Here is a 12,211-nt window from a genome sequence, read left to right on the forward strand (position 1 = left end):
TGCACAATTCACCAGCTAGTGAGCTTCAACAGATTTATTTCTGATTTAAAAGAACACTGGTTTTGATGAAGATCCCTACTGATGAGTGAATGAGTAAATGATTGTTATCTATGAATATGTCTGTCCTTGCTAATGCAAGCCCTATGTCTGTAATGCAGCTCAACATATTCACGGAAGATTTCTGCATAGCATTTTTCAATGTCCACAGTAGGCCTGGCAGACAGCGGGGTCCTTGGACTGCTTCAAAGGGCGAAGACACTCAAGCTGTGGTGAGACGGTGCAGATGGTTCGAGACAGAGCCAAAACCCAAAAAACCTTGTGCTTCTCGATCAAAACTTGATGCCCTTTGATTGTTGCTTGCTTTTTTCACGACAGGCCATGGTACATAATCTAGCTAAGCGTTAATAGGAATGTGACAATATGAAGGTTTTTTGGTACATCACAAGAAATCATTATGCTAAGCAAAACCTAATGCTAAACACAATAAACAATCAACATGCAGCACATCTTCTGTTATAATGAAGCCTAAATGCAGACAGTGTTGCTTTTTCAAACAAGGCATTCCTATAGAGTTGATAATATATATAATATGTTGGGTTCTAGAAGTTTCCCTAGACAAATGAACATGCACTGCAACAGCAGATATAGTTCATCTTCTTTCCGTATCTGAAACTGCAGACAGAAAGACAGAAAATGTTCTGCCTAATGTCATATTTTTGGGGTTATTCAATTACAGCACTATACACCTCATATACACCTCATATACACCTCATATCCGAACACAGATGTCATGGAGTTCACAGAGTTCTTGCTTATTATGGCTAAATATAATTTAAATTTTAAGCTTTAGAATTGCTAGAACCTAGAATTTTTATATTCCTAAAGGTTGGTTTGTGACAGTGTTCATTGGTTATACAAAAAAAGTGAATTGAGTTTAGTGAAGTACCCAAAAACACATGAAACATGAAGTGAAAATGACCTTTATCCATGATGCAGAAACACACACACTTGATACTCAGCTATAGAGAGTATAAATGGTTTTTTAATAAGTTTTAAGTTTTAAGTATGTTTCCATTGCAGACACACTTCATAAACTCTACACGCTGCAATAAACGTGACACAGGTTAGCCCTTGGTTAAATATCCTACCTTTATGCAAATCCCAAGACGTCCAAAATGCCTTTACAAGCCTTCTGCAAAAAACGTCTTAATTGGTGTGTGTGTGTGTGTGTGTGCACTTTAGTGTATTAGTGCCTTTACTTCTCTTCACGCCCAGCCGACTAGCCTGATCATTCTGTTTCTGATGTTGTTTGTTGCCTTGGTTACCAAGCCCTACATAAGCACAGCCATACACTACAATGTGTTCCCTTAAAGCCACCAGTGTGGGATTTTTTTTTATATCTCATTATTAAGAACAAACATCCCTGCAAAAATGTCCCTATAAACATATGCCTGGTACTGAGTAGAAAAATATTCCACAATTCCAGAATTACATATGTGCACGTGTGTGTGAGTTTATTGTGCATTAACATTGCACTGCAGAGCCCAAGGAAGTAGACCCATCTCTAATTATACAACCCATTCTCATCCCTCCTTATGCGCAACCAAAATTTGAGTTCTTATCTCATTTTCAATATCTCTTGGGAATCTGACGTAGCGATGAATGAACGAGGAATTGCACTATTAATAGAGAGTGCCTTCGTAGACACAGATAAAGAACTGCAGAAGTGAAGTCACTACCACTTCCATCTGTTATTTATTTTTCCCTTGCCTCTCTGTCCATGCCTTTATGAATAATTCAACATCGAACTCTCAGCCAATTCTTAGACTTTTTACATTCTCATACTTCTAATCAGCGTACACAAAAGAAGCAGAATCTCATCCTGACATTTCAAATGTTACACAGTAAACAGACTAATGAAAAGCAGTGACTACGCTGGAGACGGTGTAGAGTTTAGAAGAAGGGGAGAATGAGGGGGTGTGCTGCTCAATGAACTTGATCAGTTTCTTGGTGGGCATGCTTCCATGTTAAAAAATAAAAAGCAGGAGGAAAAAGTAAGGGGGGGGGGGGCTGGGAGAGAAAAAAGACAAGCAGGATTGCTTAAAGACAAGTACACGCCTCATAATAACATGTTTCCCAGGCAACAAAAAGGGGTGGGAAAGCAAGAGTATGTCTGGATTCCAACAGAGTAAAGGCTGCTTTTTTATTCTCAGGAGCTCTCACACAAATTAGCAGAGATTTAACTTCCACTGGGTACAGCTGAAAAAACAAAAACGTTTTCTCTTTAACCACAGAGGTTTAGAAATGTTTAGACAAATGCATGCAACAATTAATAATCATATTCAGTGTTCATTTAATATACAGCTTCTGACACTACGGCAAACTGTTTTGTCCCCAGGGTAAATAAGATTCCTATATATTATGATTCTGCTGCTGCCCAAACAACAAAGATGGACATAATACACATTAAATCAACCTGCCTAATATTGTGTAGTTCCTCTTGTGTCACCAGTTTTGAAAACAAGATCTCTGAATGTTTGCTGTGGTATCTGGCACTAAGATTGTCAATAAGCAGAAGATCCTTTAAGTCCTGTGAGTTGTGAGGTGGAGCCTACACCTGTGTGTCTACTCAGCCCCATATGCAGCAAACTGTGATGCACTGTGTGTTTTTATCACAGCCAGCATTAACTTGGGCTAGCCTTCACTCCCCATGCACACCAACGAGCCCTGGGTGTCCAAGACCCTGGTTTTTATCGTTAAACCACTTTTGGTAGGTACTAACGACTGCATACCAGGAACATCATACAAGACCTGCTGTTTAAGACCCAGTTGTCTGACCCAGTCGTCTAACCAGAACAATTTGCCAAAGCCACTCAGATGTATCCCGCTTCCAACATATCAAATTTGAGAACCAACTGTTCACTTGCTGCCCAATAAATCCCACTTCTTGTCAGTGTATCAAGAATATCAATGTTATTCACTTCAGCCGTCAGTGGTTTTAATGCTATGGCTGATCAGTGTATACTATTTAACTTTTTTAATACTTCATTCAGTGTCTTTTTAGGGCGGGCAGTTTCCTTAATGTTAATCTATTGACTATAAATAAGCCATGGTTTTCTTCCTGCATGTTTTCATGCATGTAACTCAAGAGCACTACTCAGCTGGTTCCACCATTTCTCAGGGTACAAGGAAGCCATACATCAAGATGCTTCTCTGTTCTACTTGGTTGATGATGGGATGAACTTCCCCCAGATGTCCAAACAACTGAGTCAGTTGGCAGTCCTCAACAATTTCTTCAAAAACCTACCTCTTCCGGAAATACTTAAACTAACTCTTTATACATAAAGTGTATCTGTGTTCTTTTGCTGCTGTCTTTCCTCCCAACAGAGTTTTGATGGAATTCTTAGTCTGTGCCCCAGTGAACCAGTATCGATGTATTCATTAATAGAGACTTTAAAACACTTTTGTAAATTGCTCTGGATAAAGACATCTGCCAAATACTGTAAATGTAGATAAGGAAATTTAAATACATTTTTATTTAAAATAGATTGTGTCTTGCTGCAGAAATAAATAAAGCTTTATATTTCGATCACAGACATTTCTTCAAAACTAACCTACAAGATGCCAAGGTATCAATAAATCAACATGGTTTAAATTCTTCTCTGCCTTTTTGGCTGCTGAATGTGTTTCATTTTGAGGGAAATTTTTCTTGTCGTATGTCGTTATACAACAGTTAGTTCTGGTCCTCTAATTTGATTGGTCGAGAAACATTCTAAGAGTGCTTACATTTCCTATAACCGCATTGAGACGTTTCACAGTGTGTATCACTCCACGTCTGGGTTCACCATCATGTAAAATTCCTCTTCCTTGTTTGAAATACAGCAGTTTCACAGGAAGCACCTTTAATGGAAATGTACCAGTCAAGGTGAGTGCTATGAAATAAATGTGGCTGCTTTGGGATCTATTTCTACTCAGAGCAAAAATAAACGCAATATCACACTTGCAATCATGCAATTATAGTGAATATCTGCACTTTCTGTTATATTCAGTATAACTGCCCCCATACTCTGCTTAGTTATAGACCAACTGATCATCCAAGAGCTGAAGAAACAAATACTTATAGACTATCAGACTTAAATGATCTTTATAATGTCCACACATGTAAACACATGAATTAATTCAAATATAAATTGGATTAAAAAAAAGCAAACGCCACTGTTTTGCAAGCTACCAAATGTGTTGCAACAGTTATGGGAATATGGTCACTACATTACATTAGCTACAGAGTTTATATGCAAGTGTATGGATCTACTGAATATAAAAAAATAAATAGCTCATATCGAGCCGCTGCTAAAACGGTCAGTAGAAATGTGTAGCTGCCGTCTGAGCCTGAGTGAACAGCCATCAAGCGGTGGATCTAAAGGGGAATATGAAATGGAGATATTAATGAGTATTTCACCCGCCTTCTCTGTTCATGCTGCTACAAAGTCAACATTTCCTACTCCATCTGGTGATGCGTCATGTCATGCAAGTCTACTGAAGCCAGACTAATGAGCATGGTCAGTGCTTTGCCTGAGGTGGCAGCAATACTTCCGCAAAACTTTGCGTGCTTATGGAATTTGGTAGAGGAATAGAAGTTTGTGTATGTGCCTTTTGAATCCATTATTTTGCATTTGTTTTCTGTTGTTATTTTTGCAACGTTTCTATGAGAAACCCAATGGTTTAGTGGGTTCGTTGCTTACTCTGCCCTGTTTGCCTGTTTGGGTGGAACTTGGATGTTCTCCATATGCTTCAGGGGGTTTGTTTCCTCCACCAGTCCGAAGACATGCATTATAGGCTGAATGGCATCTCAAATTAGTCCATAGTGTGTGAATTGTTGTTTAAGTGTGTGTGTGTGTGATTGCGTCCTGTGTTGCGTTAGCATCCTCTCCAGGGTATCCCCTGCCAGAGTCTCCTGGGATAGGAATCCATGTATAGGATTAGAGGTAAGAGGATGGATAGATAGTTATGAGAAACTATTTGAATTAGAGATGGCTTGTGCAATGTCAGGGAGTGAAAGGATTTGAGTGCCAAGGAACTTTTTCATTAATCATCATTAGAAGAGGCATAAGGGTGAAGGATGCAGACAGAATGATTAACAAAATCAGGTCAAATGGGGCAATCTGTGACGAGAACTAAACCGAGACGAAGATAAAAAAAAAAAAAAATAGAAACAGAAGTTACGAACTGCAAGTATGCTGAAGCAAAACTTTGGAAAACACACACACAAAAAACACACACTGGGAATATGGCTTTGTCCCAAAAGATATCGAAATGTCTGAATTCTTGAACATATAGAATTAGTTGTTATTTTCAAATGTGTGGCCAGACCTAGAAGAAAACCCAAAAGAACTCAAAAGCCATTTCTGTGTTCCACGAAAACGTTCATTATCAGAGATTTAACAAAGGAGATTAATTAGTAGTTTGTTGACTCCACCGAGCCCGAGTCAAGATTAAAGCCATGAGCATTAAACAAATGATTCATAATCTGTAGGTAAATGTAACATATGAATCAGAGACTTAAACAGCACACACATATAGACAGTATTTATGAACAGACGTAGGATGACAGACGCAAATGCAATCAACTATTTGATCAAGTAGCTTTGCACATATAGACAGTATTTATGAACAGTATTTATAAACAGACGTAGGATGACAGATGCAAATGCAATCAACTATTTGATCAAGTAGCTTTGCTTTCCTGCTTTTCTTCGGAATTAAATGAAAATGCATTTACTTATGCAAAGGAGGCCATTCAAACAATTCAAGGCTTAGTACAGATTGTGTTTACAAACCTGTCTTATATCTCTAATTCCAGCAATATATGGACAAGCTCTGCCAAAAGTTTATACTAGTTTTATTCTATTTCTATAAACTGCTATACGTTTATTCTATCTGTATTCTATATAGTTTTAGTGTAATTCTTGTTTTTTTTTTTTGTTTTTTTTTAAAGAAAAGGATTATTTAAATTTCTTGATTTCTCAGTTCCACACAAATTAAATATCCAACTTAAACACAAATTCCTGTTGTCAAATCCATGAATGCAACAAATTACCCAAATTTCCCACATTGCACCACGGCCCATACACACATACACACACACACACACACACAAACATTCACACTCACCTTCAGAATTCAGTCTGTTTTAACTTTTGCCTAGTTTTTCTGACCACTGTATTTTTCCTCCACCCATGTGACACCATTATTTGCGATTCAACTGACCGTTGCCTGTTTTTTCACCTTATCTTTGTCTCACATATTTTTGGATTTGTCTAGCTGTGAAATAAACACCTGCATTTGCATCTGTCTCATTTCTTGACACTTGTTGGTTCCATGTGAATTCATTTACATGAACACAGATTTAAATGCAAGAAGAAGGAGGTGAAATGCTTAGCATGATGAGTGTTTTGGCAAATCCCAGATTTTACCCTGCTAATATAACGTATAATGAGCTCTCAAAAAGCTGCCAGAGATCAATTTCCATACAATCCTATAGCAAAGGTTCTTTGTTAACATTATGAACATTATCAGAATATCGAGGGAGACGTAGAAAGATGTACAATGGAGAAGCAGAAGTGAAGCAACCATTTTAAAGAGCATTTCTTGCTGACAGGACAATGATTAATAAGAAGCAAATGGCTCTTTTTCAGCTGTGCTATTCAACAGTAGGCACTTCTTGGCAATTTAGCAAAATGGTGAATCATCATCCTGTTAATGACTGGAATTAAGTAAATGGCACTACCTCTGCTACAAACAAACTGTTCTGTAAGGGACATGATGTCAGTAGAAAACGAGCATGAAGCACAAACAAATCCTATTAATATGTGTGTTAGAGATTGGAGCTTTAAAGACTACAAATAATATCGTACTGTTCTGTTATTATTATTATTATTATTATTATTATTATTATCAATATTATTATTATTATTATTATCATTATTATCATTATTATCATTATTATTATTATTATTATTATTATTATTATTATTATTATTTGCAGAGCACCAGAATGGCAAGATTTTTCCAGGGGTTCAAACAACAATGTAAGAACATGTCAGATGCAAATAATAAAGAGACTCTACATAATTTATTTCCTCACATTATGAAGATGGCTGTCTTGTTTGCTTTAGGGAGGAGCAGTAAATGGTATAGCTGGGATTTGTCCTTCATCTTTACGAGCTGACTCTACACTACAGGTGGTACTACACACTGCAGCATTCAAGTGGCTGTCCATTTCATTTCTGGAAAATTCCAGCATTTTACTGTTTATTTAAATCAGGATTAACAGATTAACAGATGAGAAGCCTAATCCAGAAGCACTAGAGCAAAGATGGATTATACCCTAGTTATAACACCAACCTACGTATCACAAACCAAACCCCCACCCCCACCCCCCAACCAACACAAACACACACACACACAAAATCTAGTAAGTACTCAATTCATTTATGTATGTTTTTGTGAAGTGAAGGGAACCAGAAGAAATCATATGCTTGGACATGAGGAAAAATCTCTGGAGGTTTGATTAGTATCCATCCATCCATTTCTGTACTGATTATCCTACACAGGTTCACAGGGAGCCTGGAGTCTATCCCATGGTACTCAGGGCAAACCCTGAATGGGATGCCAAGCCATCACAGGGCACAATTACACATACTCACACATCCATTCACACACTAAGGATAATTCAGAGATGCCAATCAGCCTATAACACATGTCTTTGGACCGGGGGAGGAAACCAGAGGAAACCCCTGAAGTGTGAGGAGGCTATGCAAACTCCACACACACACACACACACACACAAAGATGAAAAAAAAAAACCTTTATTCCAATGTGAGCAGAAATTTTCACATATAGTCTAACAGTCTAATTTTCTTTTTAAATAAAATGATCCATTATGGAGTTGGGAATTTAAAAATGCAACAGCTTTCTAATATTAAGTTTAAACTTCTAGACCACACTGGATTGAACTCTGCATACTGTTGGTATGTCCAGCAAACTTTCCAGTTATGTCAAGTACTGCTTTCTCACTGACAATATTTGTCTGCTGATGAAATTCATGGTAATTTTCTTTTTTTAAAAAAAAAAAAATCAGTACAACCAGATTTTATAGAGAAGTAAAGCTCTTACATCACTAACATCTCTTGGCAGTGTAATAATGATGGAAAAGATAAAGAATGCCTACAGATGCCAGTCAAAAAGTAGATGTAGATGACATGAAAATAAAAGAGTTATATTGTTCTGCTGCAGGCAGGTAAATGATTATGTAGGATTATGTAAATACCCTGGTTTACTGAAGTTTAGCATGTCTAAAAATATTATATAATGTGTCTGATTCAAAAGTTTATCTTAGAGGAGCATTAGGCAAGATTGGTCAAAATTTGGGATCAGGTCTCTAAGAGTTAAGTAGCTAATACTGAATAAGATTTTTTTTTGATTCAGACCCTTATCCAGAGCGAATTATATGTATCACATTTATACAACTGAGCAATTGAGGGTTAAGGGCCTTGCTCAAGGGCCATACAGTGGTGGTGATGCTGGGATTTATTCAACATTCCAAGCAATAGCCCAACTAACCACTAAGCTAGTTATTGTTCTAACTAGCATTATCAAGGGCTGCTATGAAATCACTTCTAAGCACACTTCACCATTTAACTGCTTAAAAGCCAAGTTATGACACTTAGGAATTCTTTGGAAATTACATTTTAATCTTTTCAGCTCTGGCTTATATTTTATGGTAAATTCCAAGCTATAACACTACAAACAGATAACATTTATCTCATGATGATCATACTAATGAGAACTTCATTCACATAGTGGGAATCGTCACGTACCTTTGTTTTCCCATTTTCTATGAAATTAAGAAGAATGCAGCTACCTGAACTGTTATGCAAAGGAGTCAGTTCAAACAATTCAAAGCTTGTGTTTACAAACCTCATCAGGGGCGACATCATTAATTCCAACTAAATGGAAAAGCTCTGGCAAGAGTTTATTTTAATCTTTCTGCATTTCTTGTAAAGTTTCTTTGAAGCACAGCATGCTTGTTTTTTTTTCTTTTCTTTTTCTCACAGGGATATGATCTGGCTATGCTGGGAGCTTGCTGATTGTAGTCAGTAAAAGGTGTGAAGGGTGTTGAGGAGAGTTTATAAAGGCCCAATCAAACACAAAGAAGCAATTTGAACTGTAATGCAGATTTCCAAACAGGTTTTCTCAGCCACCTAATGCACTTATGGTGAGACCATAGCTTATATTTTATATATTTTAATACAAATATATTCTACAATAAAAATAGAAATAGTTCTGTACATCACAGACACATCATCTGCCACACATAGCCACACAAACACTTTGATTAATTTCTGTTTTGCAGAAATTCACCACAAAATGCCCAATATCTACATGCAAGATTAAATCCTGGACCATCCTGTATAATGTTGATAGTGTCGTAACTGCCAAAGGTTTTTTTTCTTTTCCTTAATATATTTTAATGCTTCAGATTCTTTTTCATGTATTTACTCATAGTAAAGCTTCCATGTCACCATAATAGATTTTACATTTCCTACTCTTGTTCAGGGCAAATAATAAAATTTAAAAAAAATCAGCCAATTTGATGTTCTTATTCACTTTTGTTTGCCTCCATAGAGTATACCATATAGATATAAAATCACAGTGATATATTGTTACCTAATGCTTTTTTTTTGCTCTTCAGTTAATGTTCTGCATATTTTCCAGGTTATTTGTACAAGCAAATGATACATCAGTCGATTAATTTGATTGGTTGAGCAGTAGTGGTTGTTCCAGTAGTGATTAGATTGGTTGTTCCAGTAGTGATTAGATTTATCAGACTGAGACGTTTCACATGACTGTGTTTGCCATGTAAAATTCCACTTCCTATTTCAGAACTGTAACTAGAAAGGTGTTAGCAACGTTATCAGACACGGCAAACTATATAAATTTTGACTTAAAATATGAAAGCTCAACAAAGAAGGGATGCCAATTTTACCAGAAGCAGCTTTAACAGAAATGTTCAAATCAATGTGAGAGAGCTTGCCAGCTAGCCAATATTCTATAAAGCGAATATGGCTTCTACACGATCTATATCCTGTAGTGGAGGATGTTTATTGAACTGTTTTATATAAAATCAAGGGTTACAGGGTCACACTGAATATCGACACAGCCAGGAATTGCTACAGAACTATAGCCAAATCACAGCCGTGTTGATATTTTGTATAAGTGCACTCTTGCTTGGGCAATATTGCTTAGTTACACTACTGCACCTTTAATAAATGTGATTTACAGAATATCTAAATCTAAAATATTCTAAATGAGAAAATATATCTAGATCTAAAAGAAATGACTAGTACTACAATAGTAAAATGACTTTTATTGAACTTAGGCCATACTCATGTTATCTAATGGTTACACTGTCTTACATTTTTTTCTGATTTTTGATGAGACTGATCATTTTATTCAGTGGTAATGCATGACTATAACAGTAATACAAATTTCCCTTCAGGTAGCAAAAAAACCTCTACAGAGAACTATAATTTTGAATTGTATAAACATTAGATAAATGCTTAAAACAATAATAGTATCCTATTAATATTGTTCTGGTTTTTTTCACCTTATTTACTTTAAATGAATATATTTATAAATATTAAGTAGAATCAATCTTTACAAAACTCATATTAAAATATTATTTCCTCCTTAGCAGCGACTTTTGACCATAGACTTTGTGGAGCAGGACAAGATTAATAACAACATAGCCTCAAACAAAATTAAGTCAAGACTCATTTATGCTATAGGTTGCTTTTAATCTATAAACTTTTAGAATAGCCCTTTAATAGATAGCTGAGAGTCTACAACATACAGCCTGGCAGCACATTGTGTGTTGTTTTAGACGTACCGTCATTCAGCTGTGCTTAATATCATTTACCCAGTCTGCGAGACAGAAGAGCCAAGAGGCTGTTTGGTTTCAGCAGAATTTCGAGCTTAACTATATCTCAAAAAGAACAATAAAGAGCCTGAAACTATCCCAATAAATTCAAGCTTTGGGAAAGAGACACATTTTTTCTTTTTCTCAGCCACTGTGTAGGAAACAAGGTGACTGTGGCACATGTATTTCAGATGTACTAATATCCACTTGATCATTTTCCCTCTGCTAATCTTTGTGATATATTAGAAATAAGAATAGAAAAAGTTATGTACATTAATGACACATCATCTGTCACACTACTGTTTTGCAGAAATTTACCACAAAATGCCTAATAACTAAATACAAGATTAAATCATGGATCAGGATAATGTTGATAGTGTAGTAACTTTCTTTTACAGGCTTTATATAATTTATTGCTTCAGGTCCATTTTCATTTATTTACACATAGTAATGTTTCCATGTCATCATAATAGATTTTACACTTCCTACCTATAATCAGGGTAAAAAAATCAGCCAATTTTAATGTTCTTATTCTTTATTTCTTATTCTTATTTTTTGCCTCAATAACATATATCAAATAGATATAAAATAACAGTTATATATTTTTTACCTAGTGCTTTTCATGTATAACATGGAACAATATTTATGATTCATTCACCGAATTTCTCAGCTCCTGGTGTTTTTTTCTTTTTCTTTATAATATATAATTATAATAATATAATATAATATATAATATAATATTTTTTTTTATCTATTAATATCACCTGATAAACTGCATAAAATTTTTTGTTTGTATTTTCTTGTACTGAAACCAACTCGCGGTGTCTCATGCTATAGAGACATGTGGCAACCACATGATTTCAATAAAATAAAGTAAAATAAAATAAAATAAGCAAGCTGGTGGAAGCGCAGTCTGAATATCAACAGACAGTTTTTAAAGGTTTAAAACACAAATTGGCTTTTAAATAACACAATATATAGCATAAAATATAGTTTAAGTAAAAAATAAATAGGAATAAATGAATAAAGCACTCTGAATGCTTATATATTCAGCCAGGACAATGATTATGCTGTTTGTTTTCATTTAATGAGCTAAACAATACAGTATAGTTTCTTTTCTGCAAAGTAAATAAGCAAAATACTTTTTTGCAATTTAAAGCACCTAAAGAAATCTAGAGCATGATAAACTATGTATCATAGCACAGTAGTGCAGCGGGTAGCATTACTGCC

General features: G+C 35.6%; 1 protein-coding gene across 2 annotated transcripts in view; it reads right to left on the bottom strand.

The window, feature by feature from the left end:
- camkva (CaM kinase-like vesicle-associated a) overlaps nucleotides 1-12,211 on the bottom strand; it is a 30,678-nt gene that overhangs the window by 16,246 nt on the left and 2,221 nt on the right. Inside the window, exon 1 of one of the 2 annotated variants that reach the window (XM_058403377.1) lies at nucleotides 1,149-1,277. The exons of the other annotated variant lie outside the window; for it this stretch is intronic. The gene's annotated coding sequence lies outside the window, so the exon portion shown is untranslated. Of the gene's footprint in view, nucleotides 1-1,148; nucleotides 1,278-12,211 lie in introns of those variants that run through there. 2 annotated transcript variants of the gene reach the window in all.

Source organism: Hemibagrus wyckioides, linkage group LG11, assembly GCF_019097595.1.
Source record: "Hemibagrus wyckioides isolate EC202008001 linkage group LG11, SWU_Hwy_1.0, whole genome shotgun sequence".
NCBI classification, from domain to species: Eukaryota; Metazoa; Chordata; class Actinopteri; order Siluriformes; family Bagridae; genus Hemibagrus; species Hemibagrus wyckioides.